Raw genomic sequence first — 19133 nt, 5'->3', positions numbered from 1 at the left:
TTTATTTATTTTGAGAGAGAGAGAGAGAGAGCAAGAACATGCATGATCAGGGGAGGAGCAGAGAGAGGGGGACAGAGAAAATCCCAAGCAGGCTCTCAACTGTCAGCACAGAACCTGATATGGGACTTGATCTCACAAAACGTGAGATAATGTTCTGAGCTGATATCAAGAGTCAACAGCTTAACCAACTGAGCCACCCAGGCACCCCTCTCAAAGTCTACTTCTTATTACTGTCCTATACTTCACATAAACTTCCATGTGTGTTTGTTTATATTTTATATATCTTTTCATATCTTTCACTTCATCCTATTTTTGCTTTTACATTTCATTTTAACTTATTTTATTATATTTTAATTTTTATTTATTTTTGAGAGAGAGAGAGAGAGAGAGAGAGAGAGAGAGAGAGAACACGGGCAGGGGAAGGGCAGAGAGAAAGAGGGAGACACAGAATCCAAAGCAAGCTCCAGGCTCCAAACTGTCAGCACAGAGCCTGATGTGGGGCTAGAACCCACAAATAGTGAGATCATGACCTGAGCTAAAGTCAGCCACTTAACCAACTGAGCCACCCAGGCACCCCTGCTTTTACATTTTAAAGTACAAATGACAAAGACTTTTTCCTCTACCAAACTTAGGATTCTCTGAGCCCTCTTCTTGATTACGCCTCAGCATCAGTGGCTGACCTGCTCTTGACCTGTCCAACCCAGTTTTAGCAAAGAATCTTGCAAAGTCAGTTTACCAAGAATCCTCCCACCCTTGATATTTGATCAAGTTCATCACCCCCAAGATTGATGTCTGTGTCTTTGCCTTGTTGTTAACAATAATCCAATTCATCAAGAATCTCTTTACCCTTTATGTCTTCTTAGCAATTTTCCTTCCACTGATCCCTCACTTTGCACATTGGCTATAAATCCCCAGCTGTCCTCACTGTATTCAGACTTTAGCTCAATTCTATACCAACGTCTCTCTCCCATACTGCAGCAGATCAAATAAAATCTGTTTTACCAGTGCAGTCAAGTGTCTGGTATATATTCATCTGTACCTCTTGTATCATAGAAAGTTTATAGTAAGGACTTACTTCTACATCTAGTCTGGTACTCTTTGCCCTTTAATTGGACAATTTAGTCCATTTGCAATATACTTAAAATTACATATTACATTCGGTTTTCCATTTAACTGCTCTACTTTTATTTCTCAGTTGTTACTTTCTTGACATCTTTTTAGTTATTTTTTTTCTTCAATATTCCATAGCAGTTCCTATATTGGCCTTTTTATCTTTATCCTACCTATCCATCCATCCATCCATCCATCCATCCTTATATCGATACTTTTTCTTGATCACTTAGGTATTTCATCATGCATTGTTAACTTATTAGAATCTACTTAGAATTAATAGTGTACCATTTATTCCCACATCGCACTTCACTTAAGAAATTACACATTTCATTTCTCACTTCATATAAAATCTTCACATTTGTAGCACTTGCAAACTATACTTCTATTACCCTCACACTCTTTTTGCTATTATAATCATGCAATTCATTTGAATATATGCGATAAATTTCATTTTTAATGCTGTCATTTTTACTTAAAATTTAATTATCTTTAAAGGAAATTACATGCAGAAAAACAATTTGATTTAAAAGTAAATTCTATTCATTAATAGATTCTTTTAAATTCTACTCATTAATAGATTCTTTTAAAAAGAAATCCGGAGGTACATTTTTTCTGTACAAACCGGTTACAAAATTCGCAAGTGTTGCTTATGCATTTAATATTCAGTTTTTAACTTTGTAAACCACATCTGAGAGACTTGGCACTTCTTTATCGGGTGTTTAATTTATTTTTATTCCATTTTAGTTAAGAGGAAGTAAAGATTTTCTGGTATTCTTATTCACTTGTTACATTTGTATGAGGTTCTGATTGCCAGTTTCTCAGATAACAAATGACGAGGCAGAATTCTCTAAATCATTAAAGTTTTTAAACCTAAGGCTACAGCCTGAATACATTATTGAATTCTTTAATATCCTTATAGCTAACAGATTGACAGTGGCACATTTGGCATGCTTTGTTTTTTGGATTTTCTTTTTCATTGAATATTTATTTGGCAAGGTACAGTATAATTTTACAGACTTGCATCAAGTTTATGAATAAAGAAACATTTAGAAAAAAGTTTAATTTAATTTAATGATATATCATTCCTCGTGACTTTCTTTTCTTTCTTAGGTCTGGTATTTCATTTTATGTCATTTTTTAAAGAACTTCTTGTCATGAAGTTTTGCTGGTTACTAATTCTCTCACTTATCTGATAATCTTCATTTAAAAATCACTTTTTTAAAGAATACTTTTATTGGGTGTAGAATTCTTGATGGCTTTTGTTCCTCTTTCCACACTTTAAAGATGTCTTATCATGGTATTCTGGACTATACAGTTTCTGATGAGAAGTTTGTACATTGTCTCTTTTTGCTCTGGTTGTTTTCAAGACTTACTCTCTATTTTTGGTTTTAAGCAGTTGAAAGATGTGCCTGTGTGTCATTCTTTTAATCTGTCTTTCTCTGGTGTTAGTTGAGGTTCTTGTGTCATTAAATATTCATATGGGTGAGGAATTCTTACTACTTCTAAGTGGGACATCAGACTTCGTTGTTTCACAACTGTGTTGTTAAGGTCAAAACTTTCCATTTTTGTGTTCTAACACTAATTATCTACAGCATAACACTAGCTACCACAGTGAATATTAACACTTTTAAAAACAATAATTTGAATCATCTAGATTTGAAATTAGTCTTAATCACAAATTGTTTAAGCAAAAGAAAGATGAATAATGTCCAAGACTGAATAGGACTTATTCCTCCCACGTGTTCCCAGAGCCTCTTGTACCTAAAGTGGTCACAGCACTTATGTGGAAATGTATTGTTTCTACTTTTTTTTTTAAGTCTTTATATCTCTTTGACAAATTTCACAGTAAAAGAGTTACAATGAGAAACTATGACTTTTTCTTTATTGTATTATCAGTAAATATAATCGAAGGAGACATTAGGCATTCAAGGACATGTTGTTGATTGAATTAACAAATGAATGAATAGGATGCCATACTTTTCTAGCTCATAACTGTGTAACCTAGGGCTCTGCCATTACCAGTGTGGGAAAATAAACTATAATCAGACATATGACACTTTTCTCAAGAAAGCCCTTTTTATCTTGCCATGCAATCAAGGGTACTATATGTCCCCATTTTTGCCTGCCAATTATACAGAATATTTTTTCTTGCTTTTCGTATTCAGCTCTGTGCGTAAGAGATGATATTAGCATCCAATTATTTATTCTTGCTATTGAACTAGAAAACAGATAGCCTTTTGTGACTGTTCTCAGGGTCTATTCTCTGACCCTGGGAAGAAATAAGTGGCACTGTCAACAGGTGGGTAAGAGAGTCTCTGAGCCCCCAAGTTATTAGTACTCTATCTACGTCCTTGTTAAAAAATTCGCAAAAGCCTTATTCTCCTATGAAGTGATCGGGGACTGCATCTTCAAGAAATGTATCCTAGCTGCATCCCCAACCATATTGCTCCCTTAAAGCCTCCCTCCATCCCCATTCAATAAAGCAATAAAAACATTCTGGAACAGCCTGTAGCACCAAGTGAGCTATTTTCTTGTCTGCTCCAATTCCCAAAACACTGTTAGAATTCTTTTTCCCCAATCCCAATCATGTTCTGAACCCCTGGGAATGGGATTGGAAAACATTAGTATGAAACATGGTCGATGCCTACAGTTTAGTAATTCAAAGTTTTGGCTGAACTTATTTTTTATGAAAGTGTGATAAATTATCATACAATAAGGTAAGGTCAATGAATGACTTTTTCTAAAGAAGTGTGCAGTTAAATATCCATTTTGCTATGATGCATTTTGGGTTCTAATATGTTTTTAAAAATGATTAGTAGAGAAAAACATCTTCATATTAAAATATTTTAATTCACTTATGAAATGAATAAGTCATGGGGATTAAAGTTCAGCATAGGGAATATAACAATTATATTATAATAGCATTGTGTGGTGAAGACAGTAGCTGCATTTGTAGTAAGCATAGCGTAACATGGAGTTGTTGAATCACTGTGCTATGTATCTGAAACTAATTGTGTCTCAACTAATTTTCAACTAAAAAGTGAAAAAAGATAATAAAAATAAATAAAATGAAAGATTTAAGATTGTATTTATGAAAAATACAATGATGCAAAAATAAGTTAAAAAGAAGAATTAATTTAAAGATAAATTCTGAAATTGCAGTATCTGTTTTTTTTATTATTTCACAGATAATAATATCAGAAAATAAACTTTTATGTATGAAGGAATATGAAAAATGTATACTAATTTCTTACATAATTTGTAAGTTATAGCTCCAAAACAGGAAAACTGACATTAAGTTTGGAAATACTAGATCCCAAAAATGTGACTAGCTCCTAAAAATAAACTTTTTTGTGTGTTTCCTCAAATTTAGCATAGATTGCATCTTAGAAATAAATATGTAGCAGTATTGTGGGCCAGAAGAATCAAGTCAAATTTGATTTGGGCAAATATCACCTATATTAGCTGTAATCAAATGGTGGAAGCTTCAAAAATTCAGGTTAAATATATTCCTAAAACCTCAGTTATGTAACATTGAGGTTTCAAGAACGATATGCTCAAATGACTTTTCTTTGCACACTTTCTTCCAGTGTTTTGAATATAGCTTACTAAGCAAAGCTTTTTCTATTCACTGGAATATCCCAATGTATGTTCTACAGAGTTCATTTTTAAACACCCAAGATAAAATGCAATTTTGGAGAAATAGTTTTAAAAGTACATTTTTTTTAATGTTTGTTTACTTTTGAGAGAGAGAGAGAGAGAGAGAGCGTGAGTTGGGGGGAGAGGCAGAGAGAGTCAAAGACAGAATCTGAAGCAGGCTCCAGGCTCTGAGCTGCCAGCACAGAGACCATTGTGGGGCTCAAACCCATGAACCGTGAGATCATGGCCTGAGTCAAAGTCAGACGCTCAACCAACTGAGCCACCCAGGCACCCCTAAAAAGTACATTTAAAACAATTTTTTTAAGTTTATTTATTTTTGACAGAGACAGAGTGCAAGCATGAGCTGGGGAGGGGCAGAGAGAGAGGGAGACACAGAATCCGAGCAGGCTCCAGGCTCCAAGCTGCCAGCACAGAGCCTGACACAAGGCTTGAAGTCACAAACTGTGAGATTGTGACCTGGGCCGAAGTCGGACACTTAACCGACTGAGCCACCCAGGTGCCCCTAAAAAGTAAATTTTTTAAAAAAGATTTTTTTTTTTTGAGAGAGACAGAGAAAGATAAAAAGAGAGGGGGGAGAGAGAATCTTAAGCAGGCCCCATGCCCAGTGCAAAGCCTGATGAGGGGCTCTATCTCATGACCAAATAAGATCATGACCTGAACTGAAGTCAGATGCTTAAATGACTGAACTACCCAGGGGCCCTCACTACATGTTCTTTTAGAAAAAGTGTGTTAATTTTTTATCTTGCATTTATTGTTTATATTTAATTCAGAGCTTCCCAGATTTCTGGGAAATCTTTCTGTATGAAACTGTTGTTCAATTATACTTATCTTGCAAGTTTTATATATTGTACTACAGTTTTTATTGATGTTATTAATTTTATCAGAATATTAATTTAAAACTAATAAAAGATATGATGATTGAAACCACTTCAAATTTATTTAAGTATTTTAACTCTGCAAGGCACATTTACCTGTAATTTTCATTGTCTTTAATGGTGGGTGTCAAACTCCTTCATCTTTGTACCTGGTCTAGTGGTCTAGCAAATTGATTGCCACATTGTAGAATTTCAGTAAATGTGAGAAAACATTACTCTAAGATATCCTGTCAGATAGGGAGGACAAATGTCACTACGCTAATTAGACAAAAGAGGAAAGCGAGTAAAGATAAATTTGACTTACTCAAAAACACAGTATTTGCTAATGGTGGAGTTCAGAGAAAACAAAACAAAGAAAAATTAAATGAAATAAAACCAAAACCAAAACACTAAGTTTCTACCCTCTAGCCTGCGGATGTTTTCAGTATAAGAGAATTTGCCACTCCTGTAGACAGAATTTTGTGCAAAAATAGAGTTTTAGATAAAGTATATGCTACCATGCAGTCTTTCTTTTCCTTTTTATATCTTTTCAAGGAAATGTAATGTAATTTTGGCCCTATTTCTATCAGTATTAATACCAGATGGACTCATTTATGGTAGTAATATAATTATAGTGATATAGTTAATGTGTGTTTTAAAACATACTCGGGGCGGGGGGGGCTCTAGTGTGGCTCAGTCAGTTAAGCATCTGACTCTTGATTTCAGCTCAAGTCATGATCTCACAGTTTGTGGGATTGAGTCCTGCATTAGGCTCTGCACTGACAGCATGATGCCTGCTTGGGAGTCTCTCTCTCCTCCTCCCATTGCCCCTCCCCTGTCTCACGTGAATGTGCACGTGCTCTCTCTTGCAATGATAGCACTTCAGTCTCTTCTTCTTTTGTCATTTTGTGTTTCCCCTCAGCTATCTCCATCTCTGTCTCTGTCTTTCTTCTCCTCTTCTTATAAGGACACCAGCCACATTGGATGAAGGGCCCATTTTACTTCAGTATGACTTCATTTTTGGCTAATAACATATCTTGGTTCCAAATCTTGTTACTATAATCTTGTTTCCAAATAAAATTATATTCTGAGGTATTGGGGGTTGGAACTTCAACATATGTTTTTTGGTGGACACAATTCAATCCATAATAGGCACTATTCATTTTTTCTGTTACAGAAAAAAAATTTTAATTGCAAATAGATTATATGTTTGTACTGTATAATGGACCCCTTTTCAAACAATATCACTAGCTACCTGTGATTTATGAAAGAACAAAATTAAGGTTACATCCAACAATAAGAATATAATTGAGCCGAACATATGAACTTTAAACAAATTGCCTTCCTCCTTTTTTTTTTATTTTTACTTTAATGTAAAGCTAAACCTTCTAAAATTTCAAAAATCATATACTTTTCACTAATCACCCCCAGTACTAGAGAAGTTGGTATAACTTTAATAATTAATGTCTAAACTTATTTTGAAAACCATCATTTAACAATGTGGAGACACTGTTACTTTTCCTAAAACAAGATTTAATATGGATGGCATACTCAGTAAATTGCCATAAGATGTATATAAGCTTCTTATCTGATGACAATATCCTTCAAGGTACTAGGACAAGCAAGCATACAAGAAGCAACCTCACTCACCACTTAGAAATAGGCAATAAGAGAGTGCTCCTGCCTTTTTACATGAATTCAGGGATGAAATCTCATTTCTCTTCCCATGTAGCAATATGTAAATAGAGTTTTAGTCTACAGTAAAACTGAAGTTAACGGATTTACCCAATATTCCAAAACATGACTGTCAGAATTTCTAATTTTCTTATCAGGCTTGCCTTTATGGTAATTCTTCCAATATTCTACTTCTTCTGCCAAACTTCTCATAATTCAACGGGGTTACATTTCGTAGAAGGTAAATATAGAAATCAATATAGATAAGAGCCCTTCAAGCAGATTACCTCATGGTTTATTTACAAATATCATTCTGTCTCTTCTCAAATATTCTGAACAGCATGGACTCTCAGCTCAAAGATTATTATATATGATGAAGAGAGAGTTGTCCAACCCAGACAACTTGGGGTTTAGTTTTAACTTTTCCTCAACTAAGGGACTCTGTAATATCAAACAAGTTGTGTGGCTTTATGGACTCTGATTTCCTTAAATGCCAACTGGGGACATTAGATCAATAATCTTTAGAATTTCATTAAGTGCCTATATTCTATGACTGTATAATCTTTGGTTACTATCATTTATAATATTTGATGTAAATTAATATGTAATTTGAGGCACCAAGGGTGGCTCCGTGGGTTAAGTATCTGACTCTTGATTTCAGTTCAGGTCATGATCCCAGGGTCATGAGATTGAGCCCTGCATTGAGCGCTGCGCTGATATACATATATGATATATATATATATATATATATATATATATATATATGTATTGTGCACTTTTAGAATTCTTAACATAATAAGGCTTTTTAAACTGAACTACTTGTAATAACTGTGTTTATGTCTTTGGTGAAGTAAAAAGATAAGAAAACTCATGAAAGTCCTCTGACAGAATTCTTATGTTTATGAAGTGTGAGCCTTTTTTATTTAAGTTTCAAAGGACATAATTGATGTTTATGAGGTTTTGGAGTGGTGGGGTCCAGAGTTGACAGCCAAGAAAGAACTCTTAAAGACATCTTTGATGCAAAAAGATGATTTTATTAAGGCAAGGGGACAGGACCCATGGACAGAAAGAGATGCGTTAGGGTTGTGAAGAGTGGTGATACACTATTGAATTGGGAGAGGTAAAGGCAAAAGAGAGGCCTCTAGAAGGCCTTTGAAACGCTAAAGAGGACTCCTAAAATACCTGAAGCCTTGCTATTTTCAGGATGCCTGAGTGGTTCTCTCTTCCTCTCAAATAAACTTAAAAAAAAAAAAAAAGACAATGTTCTGAAGTCAGGCTGGCTGAGTTGGATCCCCAAATGCACCACTTTTTAGCAGTGTTGTGGTAGAACCCCTCCCTAAGGAATGTGGTTTGAGACATCCTCAGAACAAAGGTAGACAACATGACCTAATCAAATCCTATACATGTATGCATAGCTCTGACATGACTCTGTAACCTGGACTGTGTCCTATCAGACTATATGTCACCATATATGGAAGACAATGAAGTAGAAGTTATATAAAAGGCTACACCCCACTGAGCTCGGGGCTTAGTTTTTGGGTACAAACTCACTGAGGCCTTGTCAGCATGATGAATAAAGTTGCTTTCTGGATAGAAAAGCCTCAGTGTCTCGTCTCTCTGGGTGAGAATACTGCTACATTTCTTGGGAGATTGTCTGGAATTACTTAATTTTCACTGGAGACTAAGATTTCTAAGAGTTAAATTTCTAAATGTAATTAAGAGTGGCAAAAATAAGGAAGGTAATTCTGTATGTAGAAAAGTAGAAGATATGTAAGAAAGATATAAGGAAAGGACATACATTTTTGTTGAAGGTAAAAGAAAGTAATTTTGTCCTAAATGAGACTGGTTGTTTGGAGAAAAGGGCTTTGGTCAAAATCTGAAAGCAAAGATAAGTTGTAGAAGGTGTATGAAGGGAAATCTTTGGAAAGAAATTTTATATGTGGTCAGGATGGACCAAGATTAAAATAAATGGATTTCATTTTATTTTATAATATAATATAATATGATATGATATGATACGATATGATATTATATGATATAATATAATATATATATTATTATAATATATAATTTATTGTCAAATTGGCTAATGTACAGTGTGTCCACTGTGCTCTTGGTTTTTGCAGTAGATTCCTATGGTTCATCGCTTATGTACAACACCCAGTGCTCATCCCAACAAGTGCCCTCCTCAATGCCCATCAACCATTTTCCCCTCTCCCCCACCCCTTCCATCCACCCTCAGTTTGTCCTCTGTATTTAAGAGTCTTATGATTTGCCTCCCTCCCTCTCTGTTTGTAACTATTTCCCCCCCTTTCCTTCCCCCATGGTCTTCTGTTAAGTTTCTCAAGATCCACATATGAGTGAAAACATATATCTGTCCTTCTAAAATAAATGGATTTTAAAAGCACACTGGAATAAGATTAAAATTCTACTTTACTCTCTGTTAAAAAGGCAAAGTTCTTGGATTGTTGGTAAGCTTTTGATTAAAAAAAAAAAGAGGCAAACAAAGTTTTTTTATCCCCCTCTGCCCAAAAAGATAGAAAAAATATATAATTTTAACCAAAAGAGCAGAACAGCAGGACAGCATGCCCTTTGAGTTGTTTTATTCAAGCCTTGGTTGAAATTACCCTTCCTTTGATCCAATGGTTGGGGAGACGGTGATGATGTCCTCGCTGCCAGCTTCCTAATACTCCACATTTGTGTTGTTTTTATTTAATAAAAGAATGGATGCCTATGCCATATAAAGGATAGATGACTATGATAAATAAAAGGCTTTTACTGGAATACATAGGAGCCATTTTGCTATACTTAGCCCAGTGTATGCCAATTTATAACAACATACATGCTCTAAAATGGATATCCATATTGCTGGAACATATTTATGTGGGCACTGCTGAAAAGGCAAGGGAACAGACCTCGACTTTGGCCCTTCTAGCCCCCTTGATGTCCAATTTTATCCTTACAAAAAGTATTTTCACCAGCCTTTTAAAATATATTTTTAAAGAATATTACTTTTGGGCAAAAATAAAATTAGTACATCATTCTATAACCAGGGAAGTCTTGCTTGGTCACAGTTGATACCCCCAAAGTCTTACAGTGAAAACAAAGGGATAGGGAAATAAAGAAAAACAAGGTCAGCTCTCAGAGGTAAGGTCAAGCCTGGATAAGAGTGACTTCTCCCAGAACCTCACAAGACTGGCAAAACTTTTGGCTGCCAGTCGAATAGCCAGCCTAAACACAGGGCCATGAGAGGAGGCTTCTCCTGACCAACTATCGAGTTCAGGAGATGAGGTTTCTCCAGGCCAGCTATGGAAAATAAAGGTAGGGGATGCCACTTCCTCCTTTTTCCTACAGATAGGCAATTCTCAACCAAGGTCAATACTCCTTTGGGATGCACTCTGAAAAACTGGGATGATTTTGATCCACAAACTGAAAGAAGGAAAAAAAAAACTCATTAATTATCCTGGGGCTGGAGGTCCTTTAGGGAACTTACAGTATCCTACTAGGGCCCAGGCAGTTCCATCCCAAGATCCTAGTTGGGACTATGACCATGCCGTTAAGAAATGGTATTGCCACCACTTCCAAGCTTGTGCTTTAGAGAAATTAAGGAGGTCTAAGGTTAAGTCCTTAAATTATGCTAAATTAGCCACCATTTTACAAACACAGAATGAGAACCCAATGGCCTTCCTGCAGAGGTCAAGGGAGGCTCTCATTAAATATATGGCTATGTTCCCTCACACCCCTAAGGCTGAGATGATTTTAAAGGACAAATTTGTTACTCAATCAGCCCTAAATATTCAGAGGAAATGGAAAAATTGACTGCGGGGTGGAAGGGACCCTGGAGGAGCTCTTACAAGCTGCCAATTGGGTATATTACAACCAAAATCAAAATTAAAAAACAAAACAAAACAAACAAAACAACACAACAACAACAACAATAAAACAGGAAAAATGGCTTAAGAAAAATCTGAGACTTTAGTCGTGGCCTTATACACTATGTCCGACCAGACTTCTTGAGGTCCTGGCACCAAATGCCACTTATGTGGCCAGTGAGGGCACTGGAAACAAGACTGCCATCAGAAGGGACAACAGAAGTCAAAGTCCCACAAGCCATGCCCCTTATGTGGAGACAGTCACTAGAAGTCTGAATGCCCTCAGAGACCTCCATCTTTGAGGGCTCAGATAACCAGCATCCTTAAAAGGGACTGATGGGGCCTGGGGCTCTTCAGGGTGGTTCCCTGGAACCAACTGTCTATTGGAACCCCGGAACATTGGGTAACTGGAAAACTCAGGTAATTAAAAGGCTGGTTCATTTTCTTCTTGATACTGGAGCCACATTTTCTGTCCTCCTTTCCACTCCAGGCCAACTATCCAAATGCAACATGATGATTAGAGGCATCTCCAGAAAACTTATAACTATTTTTTTTCTCCCAGTCCCTGGGATGCATTTAGGGAAAACTAATATTTTCTCATTCTTTCTTGATAATACCGGAAATCCTTACTCCTTTGTTAGGGAGGGCCACTATAACTGAATTCGAAACTATAGTGCTACTAACTCCAGGACAGATAAACAATTGTGTAAGTTTTGGAGAATTACTGGATATTGTAGGCAGTAGATAGCGTGGCTCAGGAAAATAGCTTGCCCACTATATCAATTATTAAAGGAGACTCAATCCCACCTACTCTCCCAAGGAAATAAACTGAAGTCTGACTCATGAACACTGACTCCAGTCCTCAGGATGGTTACAAACAGAGCGGGGCAATTATTATTATCTAGCTTACAGAACTAAAAGATCACTAAAGCACTACATCAGGCCTTCCACTTAGGGAGGGATAAAACTTATCAAATGGCCCAAAGGATGTTTACTGGGAAAAGTTTGTCAAGGAAAGCTCAGCAAGTAGTATCAACCTGTGAAGTATGTCTCAGATATGATCCTGTCAACCACAAACTTGCTCTCCCAGGTAATCAAGGAACTGGAGACTATCCAGGGAAGACTGACAATTAGGTTTCACTCATATGCCAAGGTCAAAGGAATTCCAACATCAGTTGGTATGGGTTGATACATTTACTAATTGGGTAGAGGCCTTCCCCTACAAAAAATGGGGAAGGCACAAGAAGTAATACAAGCTTTGCTTTATAAAATAATACCCAGGTTCAACTTACCTAAAAATTTGCAAATTAATAATGGTAAGGACTCCCAGATCTTGAAAAAGTTTAACACGTTGAAATAAAGCAAACTGCTTATACCCAACAAAAGTGTAAATAACGCCTCACAAGCATTAGATGCTTTAAATAAAAAATTAAATAAAGTTAGGGCTGGACTCTGGGGGAAATAGAGCCACAATTGATTGCTTACTGCTCCTCCATCACCTGGGTTATGAAAGATTCCCTGACATGTGTTGTTTCAATATAATCCATAATTCTCACAGAGTATTAGAATTGATAGATGACATTTGGGCATAATTGGACAAAGTCAGGGTCTTTCCTGGATTGTTTTACTTATTTGAAAACAGGACATTATCTTAAGATGCCATCTTGTTTGTCAGTATAATCTTTAATTTGTGTTTTTCTTTTTGTGTTTGCCAGTGTTTGTGCCACCTCATGCTTGCCAGCCTTCTTGCAGAACCATACCATGGGCCACTCCACCAACCCTTGGGTAGACTCTAACTGTTGTACTACCACACAGTCCCTAATCAGCTTGGAGAAGTCAGAACTGTCATCATTCCTCTTCCATAATGGCAGGACAGTTAGGGGCCCTATTCCAGGGGGAGGAATGAGTAGTGAAAGGGTTAACATTAGACAGAGAGAGGTAAGGGATCCTCAGGGAGGCAGACTGAAGCTGCAAGTGGGAGGCTGAAGTAAGAGATGGGATTCTCCCCTTATTAAATCTTTTATGGGCACCCTCTCCTCCTTATCAGGGGCATACGGGGGGATCTAAATGAGATAGGCAATCTAACCCTAAGGCAACAGATGTGGGCCCTTGGCTCTACCCTAACCACCTTACACTGCTGGGTTAGAGAGTGATTACCTGTGAGTCTGATTACAGATGCTCACCCTTTTAAACCAGGAAATGCTGTATGGATGAAGAAATGGAATGTTCATCCCCTAAAACCCCTCTGGAGGGGCCCATTCACTGTCATTTTGTCCACTCCTACTGAAGTAAAGGTACCTGAAGTTGGTTCCTGGATTCACAGCAGAGTGAAGCCAGCATGTTGAAACCGGGAGTGTATCCTTGATCCATCAATGCCATGCAAGCTGACCATACAGAAGAAGTAATCTACAACTCCAGAGGCTCTGGGAGACTATAGCCCTGCTTTAGTCTCTCTGGAAGTTGACTCATCTATGCATGGCAGAAGCTTGAGAAATCGATGGTCTGGTGGAACAAATAGACTGTCCTTATTTTCTATATCTCTTTCCTTACTGTGATGCACTGTCACCCCTTGTTTCTCGCTGCTATTGTGATTCTTGCTCTACTTTTCACCATAGGATTGCAGAGGCTGCCGTGGCCAGCAGGGAGTGTGGTGACAGGTTTCTGTTAGCACTCACCTTCCTTTTGTGGATAGGATGCTTCATTGGTATTGGCTGCTTCTAATCTGGACCCCTTCTGTAGACGTAGATGACCCATGTATTCACGTAACCAGGTCAGGCCAGGGAATCACTTGAACCTTACTATACTATACCCACTTCTCATGCCAGGGAAAGATCCTGGGGACCTGCATAAACAATAAGACCTCCTATTCTATCTGCAAATAGGAGAGTCAATACACTTGTTTCAACTCACAGTACTCCCCAATGGAGGAATGGCTAGAGGTCTGGAGTCACCTCAAGACAGGCACCGCCAATGTAGGCTGACTAATCAGCAAAACTCAAATTATCAGTCCAAACTGGCCAGTATCTATATTCTTTGATATATGTATAGCCATAGGTGACACACTGCTATATGGTTTGCCATGTGTAGGTCTGACATAGGAACCTGAGTATCGACTCAATGATAAATACATGTGTGAGGGATCTAGTATATGTGGTTCTTGGCCCCAAGCACCAGAATCCATCTGTTCTTATTGGAGCTGTGTCACATGGACCATCTGGCAGACTAAAGACAAAATAGCACTCCTCTTAAAGGGTGTGGCTAAGTCAAACTGCCAATTGGAACATGTAACCCTGTTAATTTGACCATCCTTGACCCAGGAGATTCAAAATGGAAAACGGACTGCCAGATTGGTATCCTTATCTATGGACAGGACACAGACCCAGGAACCATGCTGTATTTTAGGAGAGTTACTGTCACACATAAGATCACGATCCACCAGGTCTTTCATTCCTTTTTTTTTTTTTTTTTTTTTTTATTTATTTTTGAGACAGAGAGAGACAGACATGAACGGGGGAGGGGCAGAGAGAGAGGGAGACACAGAATCGGAAACAGGCTCCAGGCTCCGAGCCATCAGCCCAGAGCCCGACGCGGGGCTCGAACTCACGGACCGCGAGATCGTGACCTGGCTGAAGTCGGCCGCTTAACCGACTGAGCCACCCAGGCGCCCCTCATTCCTTGTATGAAGAAATGCAAAAGGGCCCTCCTCCTGTCTCCATCATGACAAAAAATCTGTTTCTAGCCTTAGCAGAGACCGTAATCCAGACTCTAAAGGTCACTGCTTGTTACATATGTGGGGGAATCAACATGGGGGAATCAATGACCATGGAAAGCTTGAAAATTAGATCCCCATGAACCTTATACTGGAACGGAATACCCCAATCCTACTACTGGGGTTGGCTTCTAAAAACCTCAATTATTGGAAAAACCTGCTTTACCTGGTGGAGAAGGAAGTTCACTGTCTCTGTTGGAAGCTCAACATGCATAGGCCAAAGATTTTATAACTCAACCGTTTAGGAAACCCAATGGTGGGCATCCCCAGAGCACCTTGAGCCAGATCCCCACCTTTGTCTAACTTCTCTCATTTCTGAAAATGAGGACAATGTCGACACAGCGATTGAATTGCAGGCCCCAGCTGAACTATATTGGATACGTGGAAGGACGGCTTGTATAGTACTTCCCTCAGGCTAATGAGGGTCATGTGTGCTGGGAACTATTCACCCATCTTTCTTCCTGCTCCCACTTGCCAGAGGGAAACATTTGAGAGTCCAAGTGTATGGGGACAGCGAGACTCAAAGAAAGATGGCAAAGATGATGGCAAAGATGATGAATGGCCTCCTGAACGTATAATCCAGTATTATGGCCCTGCCACCTGGGCAGAGTCCTGAGGCTACTGCACTCCCATTTACATGCTAAATCATGTAATCAGACTGCAGACAGTTGTAGAAATTATAACCAATGAAACTGTCAGAGCTCTTAACTTACTAGCCAAGCAGCAAACAAAAGTGTGCAATGCTATCAAAATCACTTGGCTTTAGATTACCTGCTTGCTTCTGAGGGAGAAGTTTTTGGAAAGTTTAACCTAAGCAACTGCTGCCAAAAGTGAGATGATTAAAGAAAAGTCATAGAGGATATCACAGATCGAATGAGAAACATCGCCCATGTCCCAGTCCAAACCTGGAAGGGTTGGAACCCTGGAGAGTTATTTGGAGGATGATTTTCAACCTTCAGGGGATTCAAAACCCTCACAGGTATTTTTCTCTTGATATTGGGAACTTGCTTAATTCTACCTTGCCTAATTCTCCTGGTTATATGGTCTGTCTCCAGCTTCATTGTGTTTGAAAGGAAAACAGTCATTCAGGAGATGACGTTACAGAAATATAAACCTCTAAACCAAGAGGATGCTCTTTGACCCAAAATAAGGGGTCCTAGTATCAAAGGGGAGGATGTAGTAGAGGCACTCCCTAAGGAATGTGGTGGAGGCCTCCTCAGAGCAAAGGAAGGTAAAGTGGACCAATCAACTTCTATACACATAGGCATAACTCCGACTGTGGACTGTGTCCAATCAGATTATAGGTCACCATAAATGGGAGACAAAGAAGTAGAAACTGCATAAAAGGCTACACCTCACTGTTCTCAGGGCTTAGTTTTTTGGGTATGAACTCACTGAGCCTGTGCCGGCATGATGAATAAAGTTGCTTCCTTGACAGAAAGCCTCGGTGTCCTGTCTCTCTGTGGGAGAATCCCACTACAGTGTGACCTTGTGCTAAAGGAGAACCACTTTTTAAACTGATCAAATATTTAATTTTTTAATTAATTTTTGTGAGGTATAATTTGCATACAGTAAAACTTACTCTTTTAAAATATAGCTTATAAAATATCCCATTTATTTAAAATTCAAAAATAATGCAAGCTAACCTTATAGCAACAAAAAACAATTCAGTGATAGTATAGAGATGAGACATTGTTGTGGCCCTAGTGGCAAGGAGGATTTACAAAAGAGACTTAAAAGACTTTGGAGTGATGGATATATTTGTTATTTTCATTGTAGTGGTGGTTTCATAGGTATATGCATATGTCAAAAAATACTAAGTGTTATACTTTAAACATATGTGATTTTTTATGCATAAATTATGCCTCACTAAAACAGTTTTTAAAAAGACTAATAAATCCACAAGTTGCCTGTGTTCTGTGCTAAGACTAAAGCTTTAAGGAATTTGTTCCTGAGAGGGACAGAAACAAAATTGAGAAATTCAGTGATTTCCAAATTTCTGGTGACTGTTCTCTCTAAGCCAGTGATGATAATAAGTGGTTTTATTACAGGCTGAGCTCAGCTCCCTGATAGTTATGAGGATGGCAGAATCCAGAAATCATGGAAGCAAAGTGGGAGCAGGTAATATCAGAAGAAAGATAGGTCTAATGAGGGGCAAGGGTGAATAGCAGCTAGGAGGTTATAATTCACAGAGACATATGGAAATAGTTAAAAGAAAATGGTATCCCCAGCAGCAGGAGAGATAGGCAGACAGAAAGGGTGATGCTGAATCCATAAAATCAAAAGAAAGCAAGAATAGATGATCAAGAGCCTGAGGGCAACTTACCCAAAAGTCACAATGTGTTGTTTAGTTTCCAGAATTAGCTGGTTTTCTGATCCAAAACCTATTAACTGGAAGAGAATTCAAGTCCCCAAGAAGAGGGACTCTACAGTTTCATTGCAATATATATGGTAATGAATTTGCAGCCTACAGCCATTTAGTTAGTTTTAAGCATACAAGAGGGCAAAAAGACAACACCATTTCAAAGCCTGCTTGGCTGTTCACATTAATATCTGGGGCCCAAACCATAATCATGCTTTCCCTGTTAGAGACGTGTATTGTAGACAAGTAAGTGGAGTCCTGTGCAAAGTCTAGCATGATGTACATCTACTGGCATACACAGTGGTTATTTTTGTTTTTTATCTTGGATCGTATAATAAGAAAAGAGATAGTTGCTGCATTGCAGACACCCTACTTTGGCTCATTTGCTAGTGAAGTAAGAACTACTGTAGTCAGATAGCCTAAGTAGAAACCTCTAAATGTGACTCAATCTTCTGGAGAAAACAAATTTTAAAAATAAAATAAAATCCCTGAGAAAACTGCAGAAAGTGGTGCCATCTTGAAGATGTAAAAGATGATGATGAGTGGGGTGCCTGGGTGGCTCAGTCAACTAAGTACCCAACTTGGTTTCAGGTCGGGTGGTGATCTCACAGTTGGCCATTTCAAGTCCCATGTTGGGCTCTGTGATAACAGCACAGAGCCTGCTTGAGATTCTCTCTCTTCCTCTCCCTCTACTTCTCTCCAGCACGTGCATGTGTGCAATCTCTTTCTTTGTCAAAATAAATACACTTCAAAAAAAGTGAGGATGAGTAGTAGTGACTACTATCACATCCTATTCAATTTTATTAGCCTGACTCTTCAAAACCAGGATGGATCTTGAGGATGATGGTGGACTACTGAAAACTTAATGAAATATTTTTTTGTATTGCAGCACGATTCTTGCACAGAGGAATGGGACACTGAGGCCTTTCTTTCCAGGAAGCGTTTTTATTTGTGCTAGCACAGGATCAGAGGGATGAGCCCCAAAAAGCTGAGCCCCAGGTGCAGATGAATGTAACCTTTCACGCAAGTACATAGTAGAACCTTCTACTTCTTTGTCTCCCATATATGGTGACACATATAGTCTGATTGGACACAGTCAGAATCCTGTCAGAGCTATGCATGCATGTATAGGAGTTGATTTGGCCACGTTGCCTTCCTTTGTTCTGAGAAAGCCTCCACCACATTCCTTGGGGAGGGGCTCTACCTCTACCACAGTACAAGACATTATCACAGCTGCATTGTATCTATCAGGACAGAGGCTCAAAACCAGTTTAAATTCATATATGATGGAAACCATATTTATTTACAGCCCATCATAGGGCTGTACCACCCTCTACTATAGTTCAAGTAAAAGGAATTAGACCACCTGGATCTTCCACAGAACAACGTATTAGTCCATTGTCTCCATAACAGCATGCCATTTGAACTGTTTGAGCAAGAAGGTGTATGAAAGGCCTATCACGTTAACAAAAATTTTGATACATAGTGGTCTGGGGTTATGAGGACATCTCCCTCTAAAATAAAGTATAAATTATTTCATGTAACTTCTCACAGGACTAAATAAGAAGCACAATGCCTAGTAAGTTTCTTCACACTTTGACAAAGCACATCTGCACTTAGAAATACAGCTTTAGCTCAATTACTGAGTGCCATGGAAAGTTTCTTTTCTTTGTAAAGCTATGATTGGAAAAAGTGTTGTGTAGCAGCTCTATGCTGTGGTGTAAGCAATTCTAGCTCTTATCTCATGTCGAAAGGGCTCTATAGTATTACAGGTATATATGGCAAGAAAAATTGTCATGTGTATTTTTTTGGAAACGCTATAGGAGAAC

The 19133-nt window shown here is 38.2% G+C and overlaps 1 long non-coding RNA gene across 1 annotated transcript in view; it reads left to right on the top strand.

Moving 5' to 3' along the window:
- Window positions 1-18480, top strand: part of LOC131506214 (uncharacterized) — a 38736-nt gene extending 20256 nt beyond the window's left edge. The window contains exon 3 of the long non-coding RNA XR_009258794.1: window positions 18194-18480. This is a non-coding gene — a long non-coding RNA (uncharacterized LOC131506214). The remainder of the gene's footprint in view (window positions 1-18193) is intronic.
- The last annotated feature ends 653 nt before the right edge of the window (window positions 18481-19133 follow it).

The sequence above is a fragment of the Neofelis nebulosa genome, chromosome 3 (assembly GCF_028018385.1).
Source record: "Neofelis nebulosa isolate mNeoNeb1 chromosome 3, mNeoNeb1.pri, whole genome shotgun sequence".
NCBI lineage: Eukaryota > Metazoa > Chordata > Mammalia > Carnivora > Felidae > Neofelis > Neofelis nebulosa.
The sequence above is the reverse complement of the archived record's forward strand: the minus strand, read 5'-3'. Positions and strand labels throughout refer to the sequence as shown.